Source organism: Physeter macrocephalus, chromosome 18, assembly GCF_002837175.3.
Source record: "Physeter macrocephalus isolate SW-GA chromosome 18, ASM283717v5, whole genome shotgun sequence".
In the NCBI taxonomy this organism is placed as follows: domain Eukaryota; kingdom Metazoa; phylum Chordata; class Mammalia; order Artiodactyla; family Physeteridae; genus Physeter; species Physeter macrocephalus.
The window spans coordinates 105944001-105956106 of NC_041231.1; the positions used below are offsets into that span (position 1 = coordinate 105944001).

At 43.8% G+C, this 12106-nt stretch overlaps 1 long non-coding RNA gene across 1 annotated transcript in view; it reads right to left on the bottom strand.

Annotated features, from left to right (window-relative positions):
- LOC114484258 (uncharacterized) overlaps window positions 1-12106 on the bottom strand; it is a 38116-nt gene that overhangs the window by 17032 nt on the left and 8978 nt on the right. The gene's annotated exons all lie outside the window — the stretch shown is intronic.

The following is a 12106-nucleotide window of genomic DNA, read 5'->3' on the forward strand; positions in this document are numbered from 1 at the left end:
ACTGACCAGGGCCCAGGTGAATTACTTCTCGAATGATAATAATGGAGGAAGCTTGTCAGTTTCTTAGTTCACAGCACAGTGTTGAGTTCTCTCCAACAGTTCTCTACCTCCTGTGAACAACAGGTGATTTTTCTGGGGCCCCATTTGGGCAGCAGAAGCTACAGAGGAACCACTTTGCTCTTCTCTCTCCCATTGGCACGCTCAGCCAACCATCACGAGGGATAAAAAGTTCAATTCTCCGATGAAAAAAGCTCCCTCAAAGGGCCAATGCTTATGCTGGTGGTGAAGTTGAAAAAAAAGGGATATAGTGATTTCAGACGCAGGTGGCAGTACGCGGCAGCTTGCAGCAAGCAGCAGCAAGCAGTAGCTGGAAGCAAAATCTCAGCTCCCTGACCAGGAATCGAACCCAGGTCACCTGGATGGAAACCAGGATCTCCACCGCTAGAGCACGGGGCCAGCAGTCAGAATCTAAGTCCCCAGTCCTTTGCCTATCTTGAAAGGAAGAATCTGACAAGGTGATGGAAGGTAAAGAAGAAAGTAAAGTGTTTATTAGAAAAGCAGAATACATGCAGACAGAAGCATGGGCAAGCTCAGTGACAGCATCGCGAGAGTAGCGCCTTTGGGGGGTTTAAATCCTTTTTAAGGGGGCAGTCTTCCAGGTCTTTGTCTTCTCCTTGGCCAGTCATATTGTTTTGACCCCATGGCTAATTTGTCTCTGGACCCCCCCCCCGCCGGGTGTGCATGCACCCCTCAATCAAGATGGATTTCATCGCAAAGGCCTCTGGCGGGGAGACAGCAGACTTACTATGGCCTGGCATCCCCTCCTTTTTGACCCCCAAGGAGCCTTTCTGCACATGTGCAATGTCTCCCTCGCCCCAAGGATGGGAAATGTGCAACCTCTGGATCTTTTAACAGGGTTTAGCCCCTCTCTGTCCCTGCTGTAAAAGTGCCCAATGTCTGGTTATCTACCCTATTCCTGTTGCTGTTTTTCATATCAAAGTGCAGATTCCGAAATACAGACAGGAGTCCAGTCATAAACCCTGGAGCCTGTTTGTCTCTTGCCTCAGGAAATGTAAACAGGGGGCTGGTAACGAATGTCTGGCCTGGAGCCCACCTTCTTCTTCCCCCCAGGAGGTGTGAACAGGAGGCCAGTTGGCCTGGAGCCCCTCTATCTCCTGCCTCAGTAGGTGTAAGGAAATAACGGTTCTTCCAGAAGGTGGAGGTTTTAGCTAATTACAGCATGGTTGTGGCTCTGGTCTCTGATGGGAATGGATCCACTAAAGTTCTGCTCAGAGGTTTGGCAGCGTGGCCCAGGACACTGTCGCAGTGACCAATGCTGCTCGTGGAGAGAAGAGAAAAGGGAGGAGGAGAAGAACTCCAGTGGTTTCATCTGGAGTTGTATTTCACTGTATTCTATAGGAGAAATCAAAGTGTATCACAGAGGTCAATAGCTTCTCCTGTGAAGGACCAGATGGCAGGTATTTTAGGCTTTGTGGCCATTCGGTCTATAATGGGCTGAATTGTGCCCCCAACCAAATTCATGTGTGGAAGCCTCAACCCTATACCTTAGAGTGTGACTATTTGGAGATGGGGGTCTTTATAGAAGTAATTAAGGTAAAATGAGGCCATTAGGCAGGGGCCTAATCCAATACAGCTGATGCCCTCACAAGAAGAGAGACACACACAGACCAAGGGGCGATCGTGTGAGGACACAGAAGAAGACGGCCGTCTACAAGCCAAGGAGAGAGGCCTCAGAAGAAACCTGCCCTGCTGCCACCTGGACTGCAGACTTCAGGCTTCAGAACTGTGAGAAGATAAATCTCTATTGCTAAGCCCCCCAGTCTGTGTTGTTTGTTATGGCAGCCCCAGCAGACTGATGCATGGTCTCCGTTGCAACTACTCCACTCTGCCTTTGTACAGAGAAAACCACCACAGACACTAGGTAAACAAATGGATGGGACCGCTCCAGTAAAACTTTATTTACAAAAGTAGGTGGGAGGGACTTCCCTGGTGGTCCAGTGGTAAAGAATCCGCCTTCCAATAATGCTGGGGATGCGGGTTCGATCCCTGGCCGGGGAACTAAGATCCCACATGCCTTGGGGCAACTAAACCCAGGCGCCCCAACTACTGAGCCCATGCATCTCAACGAGAAAGCCATGCGCCGCAAAGTACAGAGCCCACGCGCTCTGGAGCCCGTGCGACACAACCAGAGAGAAGCCCGCATGCCACAACTAAGACACCATGCAGCCAAAAAAATAAAGAAAATAAAATTTTTTTTAAAAGGGGTGGGAGCCAGATCTGACCCAGGCCCCACAGTCTGCCGACCCGTGACAGAGCTTCATCCACAGTGCCCTTCTCAACGTCATTAGTTGGGCAGCACATAAAATTCTAGGTGAGAACTACAGGCCCAGTGAGTGGACAGAGACAAAGTCAGAACAAGTTCAAGGCTTTAGGTATCACCACACCTGACACCTCATTTTATGTTTTATCCAATTTGCTTCTGAGAAAAACAGGGATTTTTCTCCTAATTGCCCTGTGGGAGATACTGCGTGGTTTCCAAGGAAAATAACAATTCTAAATTGTTTATTATTTAATTAGTAATGTGCACTGTTTGTATGTAGAAAAAGTAGACCTAGTATCACAGCTGGCCACTGCAAAAACCCTGCCTTTGGTCTCTGTGCTGTGGAGTCTTTTGTAGGCAAGTTGCCTTGTGACAAGGCATTTCGGTAACCAGGCCCCTTGGGTAGAATTCAAGGTCACTCATTCAGCAATCTTTGTATAACAGGATGACTGGGCAAATGCTCTCCTAGAGAAATACTCTAACATCTTTTCCTCCTTTATACTGAGGTCCTAATAAGTACACAGCACAAGAAAAGGCACCAAGGAGAATATGAAAGAAACACAAAGCAACTCATTGCCCAGATGAAACAATCTGTGAATAACTGAAAACAGTACACTGTGTTCTACACCCTAGTGCCTCGCAGCCTTGTAGATACAATGAGAGTTCAGGGACTGGGAAGCACGTCAGAGAAGATATCAGGGTGATGCTTTAGTGGGTGAAAGACACCCACTAAAGCATAACAACAGAAGGAGGAAGGCGTTTTAGACGGAAGAACAACGTGAATACAAGGGTGAGGGCTTACATGGCTGGTAGGGGTAGGAAACAGGATGGATGGAGAAGCCATATCCAGAAATACATGGAAGCTTGAAGGATGGTTCTCAACTGCAAGTGGGAGGAGAGGGGGTGAGCAAAGTGAGCTGGGAAGTTTCTAAAATACAGATGCTGCCTTTGCCAACCAGAGCAAAGCATGAAAGACGGGAAGGAGTTGCCAGACCTTCCCAGTGACTCTGATGCCCCCACCCCGTTCTGATGGGCAAGAGGCCAGTGATTTCCAAAGCGTGACCCCTGCATTGGCATCACCTGGTAACTTACTGGAAATACAAACGTGTGTGTGCCACCCCTGACTTACCGAGACAGAATCTCAAAAATCTGTGTTTTCACAAGGCCTCCAGGTGAGTCTGCTGCCCAGAACACTGGGCAAGGGGCCCATGCTGTTCCACCCTGGCCACAAGGTACAGTCACCTGGGGAGCTTTCAAAGATTTGATTTCATTGTTTGGGGGTGGGGTCCCAGCATACATTTGTTAAAAGTTCCCTGGGTGATGTGCATACAGTACTGAGAACCTCTGAGCGAGAGAGTTGAGCCAAAGCTTCAATGTGGGAAATATCAAGGCAAATATCTTGTCCCCACTTGGGTTAAAAATAGGAACCAACACTCAAACAAATACGCGTATGTTAATGTACACAGCGGCACTATTCACGATGGCCAAAAGGTGGAAATAACTCAGATGTCCATCAGCAGGTGAGTGGACCAGCAAATTGTGGTCTATCCATATAATGGAATATTATTTAGCCATAAAAAGGAATGAAGTTCTGATGCGTGTCACAACATGAACTTTGAAAACATTATTCTTGGTGAAAGAAGCCAGTCATAAGAAGCATACTGTATGCTTCCACTTGTATGAAATTTCCAGAATAAGTAAATCCATAGAGACCACATGCAGACTGGTGGTTGCTTAATGGGGTTTTCTTTCAGGGTGATGAAAATGTCCTGGAACCAGCTGGTGGTGATGGTGGCCTGACACTGGGAGTGCACTAAATGCCACAGAACTATACACTTCAAAACAGTTTATGTTGTGTTTTGTGAATTTCACTTCAATTTTTAAAAAAAAGCAATTAAAAGAATATATATAAACCCTTCTTAAGAAACATACACAGTGAAAAGGGACAGGGCACAGTTTGCCTGCCAGCACTGCAGTCTGGTCCTGGGATGTTGGTTTTCCCCACATTCTCCCATCCCCGCTCTCCCCGCACCAACCACAGAGCCTGGCTTTGTCTCTCACCTCTGGCTGCAGTTTGATCAGACAGGTGGAATGCATCCACTCTTTGCTGTTGTTCTACTGGCCCATGTTTCTACATGTTTCTAATTTGAGGGCCTACTGTCTTAGTCTGCTCAGTCTGCCATAGCCAAAATACCATCGACTGGGGGCTGTGTTGTCACATAGCAAGCCTTTTTCTCCCAGTTCTGGAGGCTGGGAAGTCCAGTCAAGGTCTGGCAGATTCAGCGTCTGCTGAGGGCCTGCTTCCTGGTTCACAGATGACCATCTTCTCGCTGTGTCCCCACAGGGCAGAAGGCTGAGAGAGAGCTCCTTGGAATCCCTTTCTAAGGGCACGAATTCCATTCACGAAGGCCCCACCCTCATGACCTAATCATCTCCCAAAGGCCTCACCTCCTAACACTGTCACATCGGGAGGGACACAAACATTCAGTCTACAGCCCAACCGAGAGGTTAGGAGCTATTGACATGTTTTTTTTTTAATTCCTTCATGGCTCAGATTACACATTTTCACAGAAATATGAAATGTAATTACTATAGGGTTAATCAAGACTAATGGAATGGTCTAAATATTCATCTTTTCAAAGTGTCAGATGTTATGATTCTGGAACTCAGAATTATTATGACAGAGGGTCCCATCAATATGAGGAGGTTCGTACCAAAGAAGATGACATGAAAAAGCCAAGAGAAAAGGTGACTTTGAGGAAGTTACACGTGGGCAACATGTAAGTTGGCTCCATCTCTCTGGAGCATGACTTGACAGCACAAGACTGGACTTAGGTGCCGCACACCCCACGAGCCAGTCTTCCGTATCTAGAAATACATCATAAGGAAATAAGCATGCAGGTCACAGTGTGTGGCTGCAAGATAGTCTCGTAGATGTGTTTATAAAAAGGAAAACTAAAACCTGACCCAAATGTCAAACCATAGGTTGCCCGTTAAATAACTGATTCCACATCAATACAATGAAAATCATTTAGCAATCACAAACAACAGACACTTCTTAAATAAATTATAGTTCAGCCATTCATCAAAAATTATTTGTGGGAATAATAAGAAGACTTCTACTTCCAGGCAAGATGGGGTAAGGGAGACCAGATTTACCCTCTCACCAGAGATGACTGGAAAAATGGCCAAAATACATGAAACAGAGGTTTTCAGACACTGGATAACAGGGAGCACAGGACAGTCACCCCAGAGAGAAGGGAAACAAATAAAATGATGTCTACAATGACCTCCAGCTTCCCGCCTTGAGTAATTTTCCAGACCCTGGTACAGAAAGGGCGACCCAGTCAGAGCCCAGGGTCTCGCTGAGCTGAGGAGACATTAGAACTGGGAGTCTAAGGAGGCCAAGGCAGCTAAGGTTCACAGGACCGAGCATCAGAGAGCAGAGCCGAACAACGAGACAAGTGCAGAAATTCCTACCTACCTCTTAAAAGGATACCTATGATTCCATTGGGCCCACCAGATAAACCAGGATAACCTCCCATTTCAAGATCCCTAACTCAGTCCCACCTGTAAAATCCGTTTTTCTGTGTAAGGTAACAAACGTACAGGCTCCAGGGATTAGGCTGTGGCCATCTTTGGAGGGGCTAATATTCAGCCTACCCCAGTGATATAAATAAATGATGGCTCAAATTTTTAAATGGGAGGGGAGAGGCAAATATTCCTTGCAGAAGTATTCCAAATCACTTAAGGAGATACGCCCTGTCCACAGCATGAAGCTTCACCTCCTACTTCCTCAAGCACGGGCTGGACTTAGTTCTTGCCTCCAGAGAACAGAGTACGAAAAGGGGGAAGTAGAATTGTACCGCAGAAACTTTGCAAACGCTGCCTTCACCAAGCGATCGGGGTTACCATCACAGTGAGAAGCTGTGTTGGCAGAAAGCACCCCTGACATGATGCGAGAAGAAGGCCACTTCACCACTGTGAGATCCTCCCCAGAGACCTATTGGTACTCCTCAATACTGGAAAGGTCATGAAAAACAAAGGAAGGCTGAGAAACTGTCCCAAACCAGAGGAGACTCAGGACACGTGATGACCAAATGCCACGTGGTGCCCTGGATGGGATCCTGGAAAAGGAAAGGGATATTAGTGGGAAAACAAGTGAAATCTGGATAGAGTCTAGAGTTTATAGTAATATATCAATATGGGTTTCTTGACACATATACCATACACACTGGCAATGTAAGTTATCAACATCAGGGGAAACCATGTGAGGGGCATATGGGTGCTCTCTCTATTATTTTTATAACTTTTCTGTAAATCTAAAATTATTCTAAAATTTTAAAAAATTAAACCAAAATAAAGCGTTTTTTCAGACATACAAAGGCTGAAAGGATGCATTGCCAGCAGATCTGCACTTCAAGAGGTACTCAAAGCAATCCTTCAGGCAGAAGGAAAATGCCACCAGATGGAAATCTGGATCTACATCAAAAACCCAAGAACCAGAAACGGTAACTACATGGTAAATATAGAGACTCTTTTTCCTATTATTTATATCTCTTTAAAAGATAATTAACAGTAAAAGTGTATTGTGGCATTTATAACATACATAGACGCGAAAGATGTGACAATAGCACAAAAGTCAAAGGGGGAAGATACATGGAAGTGTACAGTTTCAGGTTCTGATACTATATGTGAAGTGGTGCAATATCATCTGAAGATACACCGTGATAAAAGTTCGAGATGCATACTGTCAACCCTAAAGCAACCACTAAAATCACAAAAACTTACAGCTAATAATAGCTAATAAGCCAAGAAAAGGGATAATATATAATAAAAAATGAGATAAAATAAAATCAATCTTTTCTGCCAAAAAAGGCAGAAAAGAGAGGAACAAAGGAACAAACAAAAACAGATGGAAAAAATAGGAAACAAACAGCAAGATGGTGGATTTATACCCAATCATATCAATAATCACATTAAGTGTATGTGGTCTAACACCCCAATTAAAAGGCAGAGATTGTTGTACTGAATTAAAAGATAAAAACAGCTCAACTACACACTGCCTTTAAGAAACTCACTGTAAGTAAAGAGACATAAATAAGTTAAAAGTAAAAGGATGGATAAAGATATATCATGCTCATTGTAATCAAAAGAAAGCCGAAACGCCTATGTTAATATCAGACAAGTAGGTTTCAGAGCAACAAATATTATCAGAGATAAAAAGGATTACTTTATAATGATAAAGATGTCAAGATAATGATTAAGAGAATATAACAATCCTAAATGTTTACACATGTAAAAACGAAGCTTTAAAATATAGAAGAAAAGGCTGATAGAACTACAAAGATTAACAGAAAAAGTCACAGTAATTGTGAGAGACTTCAATACCCCTCTCCCAACAAGTGGTAGAAAAAATAAACAGAAAACCAATAGGCTATAAAAGACCTGAACAATAACATCAGCCAAATCAACCTAATTGAATTCATTTATAGACTACTTCATGCAGCAATAGTAAAATACACGTTTTTTTTTTTTTTTTTTTAAATACTCGTTTTTAAGTGCACACATAACATTTACCAGCAATATTCTGGGCCGTAAAACAAGTCTCAACTTACTTTAAAGGATGCAAGTCATATAAAGTACATTCTCTGACCACAGTTAATAACCAATAGTAGAAAGATCTCTGAAGAACAAATCCTCAAATATTTGGAAACTAAATAGTATACTTCTAAATAATCCATGGGTCAAAAATAAATCAAAAGGTGCAAACTATTACATTTAGGATGGTTGGACAACAAGGTCCTACTGTACAGCACAGGGAACTATATTCAATGTCCTGGGATATATCATAACGGAAAAGAATATTAAAAAGAATGTATATATATATGTATAACTGAGTCACTTTGCTGTACAGCAGAAATTAATACAAAACTGTAAATCAACTATACTTCAATTAAAAATAATAAAAAATAAATCAGAAGGAAAGTTAGGAAGTATGTTTAACAGAATGGAAATGAAAATACAACATATCAAAATCTGCAGGATGCAGATGCAGCAGTGGAGATCCAAATAGGACTTTCCCATCCCCCTGGGCCCTGCTCAGACCTCACCTCCTCATGGCTCTGAGCTCACTGGAAACCTTAAAACCAGAGACACTGCTGAGATGCAGATAAGATCCGAGGCAGCCTGGCGAGGCCAGTGTGAGTGACTCTTCTGCAGCCCAGCCGTGCAGCTCGGCCGGAGGCCAGCCAGCCACCTTCCCAGCTGCCCTCAGAAGGAGGTGCATACCTCCCCCGCACATTTCTACAGGCCATGGGCTCTCAGGGCTGCTTCTAGCAGTTAAATTCCTACAAGTTAAAGTTTCCTGTTAACTTACCTAGTTATCCGAATCCCACAGTACACGGACAGCTGCTGAGGGCAGAGATGCTGTCCGCTTCACTTTGGTCCCTCTCAGTGTCAAGCACAGAGGGTCCTCAGGAACTATGGTTGGGGCTTCCCTGGTGGCGCAGTGGTTGAGAGTCCGCCTGCCGATGCAGGGGATACGGGTTCGAGCCTGGAGCCTGTGCTCCGCAACGGGAGAGGCCGCGACAGTGAGAGGCCCACGCACCGCGATGAAGAGTGGCCCCCGCTCGCCGCAACTAGAGAAAGCCCTCGCACAGAAACGAAGACCCAACACAGCCAAAAATAAATAAATAAATAAATAAATAAATAAATTTATTTAAAAAAAAAAAAGAACTATGGTTGAATTTAAGTATCTTAACTGCAACTTAACTCCTCCACTTGGAAGTCAAAAGTGCATTTTTAATAACAGCTGCATCATATTCTATTCTAATTATTCCCTAACATTGTTCTGGTATGCATCTTATGGTAGCATGTCAAGATGAATCCTTCACTCCCACTTCATCCCATTGTCCCCTCTCCTAGCCTTGAATTCCGCCTAAATAGCACCACCATATCTTCAAGCCAAATGCCTAGAAGTTATCCTTAACTCACATCCTTCTTTCATACTCCACAGCCATTCATTCGTCCTAAGGTCCTGAAGGCTCTCTCTCCAAAACACATGCCAAGTCGACTTCCTTCTCTCCATCTTCACTGCTCCACCTTGGTTCCAATTCATCCCTTATCTGAATTAAATTGACCCCTGACTGCTCTTTCGCTCCTCCATCCATTTCCAACTCTGCCTCCAGACTGGCCTTTTCAAGACATCTTCCTACTTAAACTTTTCCAATAATTTCTCTTTAATCTCAGGATAAAATCCAGAGTCTGAACATAACCTACAAGGTCCTAAATGCTGTGGTCATTTCCTACTCTTCCTCCTCGGCTTTGTCCATCCTCCCCATCTCTTGCTAGATTAAAGCCTCAGCAGTCTCTCCTCTGTTCTTTGAACTCCCGAGCTTCTTCCTGGCGCAGGGCTTTGGCACTGGTTCCCTCTGCTGGGCACTTTCTCCCCTCAGACATTCGTAAGTGTAGCTTCTTGCCATCATCTGGCTTTCAACTCAAACCTGACCTCCTCTGAGAAGTCTTTCTTGACAAAGCCCCAGCCAGCACCTTTTAAAATCAGGACCCTGGTGTATTTTCTACACGATATTTAATATTGAAATTATTTTATTTGTCTATTATTTTTCACCTCCTTGCACCAGAATGTGAGCTCCCTGGAAGCAAGACTCTGGTTCACCACCATCTTCCTGGTGTTTAGGACACACCTGGCTCATGGTAACCACTCATAAGCACGTCCCGAAGACGCTGAGGAATGAACTGCAATTTTCAATATCTGTAATTTACTAGACAAAGTAAACATTTTCCTGTGGAAAATTTCAATAGAAAGGAATATAGTTATCCAGATTCAATGTAATCATTTCTTAATGGGCTTGAGATCTGCAATTAGTACGCAATATGAATTCAAAAAGGTAGAGCAGCCACAGAGTTGATCCTAGCTTCTGAAAATCAACTGAGTACAAAGTTTTAAGAAATCATTGCTTAGGAATATACAATTAAGCAAATTAACCCCAGCTACATTAAAAAGATTTATGGCCTTTGGTGTGTCTGCCATTTACTTTATTTGAGTGAGGAAGGAATGTATTGCCTTTAAATACCCGGCACTAGTGACAGAAAAGGTGAAACATCCCATGGATCATCTCATGTTTTATCTATTATTTCTCTTTGAAAATATACACTTCTACTGAGTCCTTATGCCCTTGAATATGTTAAAGAGTAGAATCCTCTGAAAGACACATAATTTTAGAGCTCTCTACCTTCTGTGGCATATTCCCAAAGAAGATCAAAAAAGCATATACTATAGTGTCTACCCTACAACAGTGTCGACTGCTGATCTAAAGGCCTGCTCTGTACCGGATAGCATAGGCTTTGGCTCATAACAGGAATCGGACAAAATATCTTCTGAAGATAGAGCGTCTTTCCCCACTTGCCACATACCCACATGTCTCCACGGCCCCAAGGCCTCCCTGGCCCACCCCGGACCAGCGGCAGCTCCCGTCTCCAGCTCTCCCGAGTCTGCCTGTCGGAAGAGTTCCGTGCTCTTCGCTGGGCCAAACAACCAGGCACTCTGCATAATGAACAAAACATTTACTGTCTCACAATGTACCTGACATCAGGGCCACCAGAGTGCCGTGAAACAAGCACAGGTGTGCGCGGATGCGTGTTATCTCAGGGCACCTGCACGAAGGGACAAAGAGCAGGGCTGAAGTCAAGCCAGCTCAGTTCGCCAGGCCAGGTTCTCATGGGGCTGCATATGCCCAGCTGAGGCACCCTTTCTAATCCAAATACACATGTGCCACGTGGATTAAGGCTGGGAAAAAAAAAAATTCCTCAACTCTCCTAAGACCTGCAAAACAAGAAGGTGGTCTCTCCTCTCAGACCAATCTGATTCTTTTCACTGAAGAGAAATGGAAACTGAAGGATATCGGAGGTGAGAGACTGGCCCAAAGGGTTTTTATGGTCCCTTCATTCCCACACTAAGGCAGCTAATGCCTGCACTGCTTCCAGCCCTCTGCCTGAAGGGAGTACTCCGGTCACTGGTCTGGAAGGTGCTCTGTATTTAATTGAGAGTTGATGACCAAGGCAGCAGTGTTTTCCATCTGAACGTCTTCACTCTGGTGGGACATCCTCCAAAGCAAGGAGGTTCTCAGAGCCTTTCAACTTGCTCTGGGGCAGAAATTACGGGCCCGAGTTAATAGTTAATCACAACTCTCTTAACTCAATTGGTTCAATGAAGGACAATTATTTTCTAGTCTTACTTTTCTAGTAGAAAACGGAAAGCTCATATCGTATACCAACTATACTTCAATAAGAAAAAAAGTGAAAAAAATAAAAGAAAATGGAAAGCTAACTCATACAATCTGTAAACCAAGAGAGGTTTCCCCCCCAGAAAATTTGCAGAAATTACCTATTCTCCCTATTTATTATAACAGATAGCTTATCTGTTGGGAAAGAGACTCAGAACTATTTGGAGAACCTTGGTTAAAAATAATCAACAACTGGGCATATATCCAGAAGAACTAAAAGTAGTGTACACCGAAGTTCACACAACATTATTCACAGTAGCCAAAAGGTGGAAGGAGTGTCCATCAACAGAAAGATGGATAAACAAAATGTCATCTACAGATACAATGGAATATTGTTCAGCCTTTAAAAGGAAGGAAATTCTGACACCTCAGGCTACAATGTGGATGAACCTTCAAGACATCATGATAAGTGAAATATTCCCATTGCAAAAGACAAACATTGTATGATTTTACTCATATG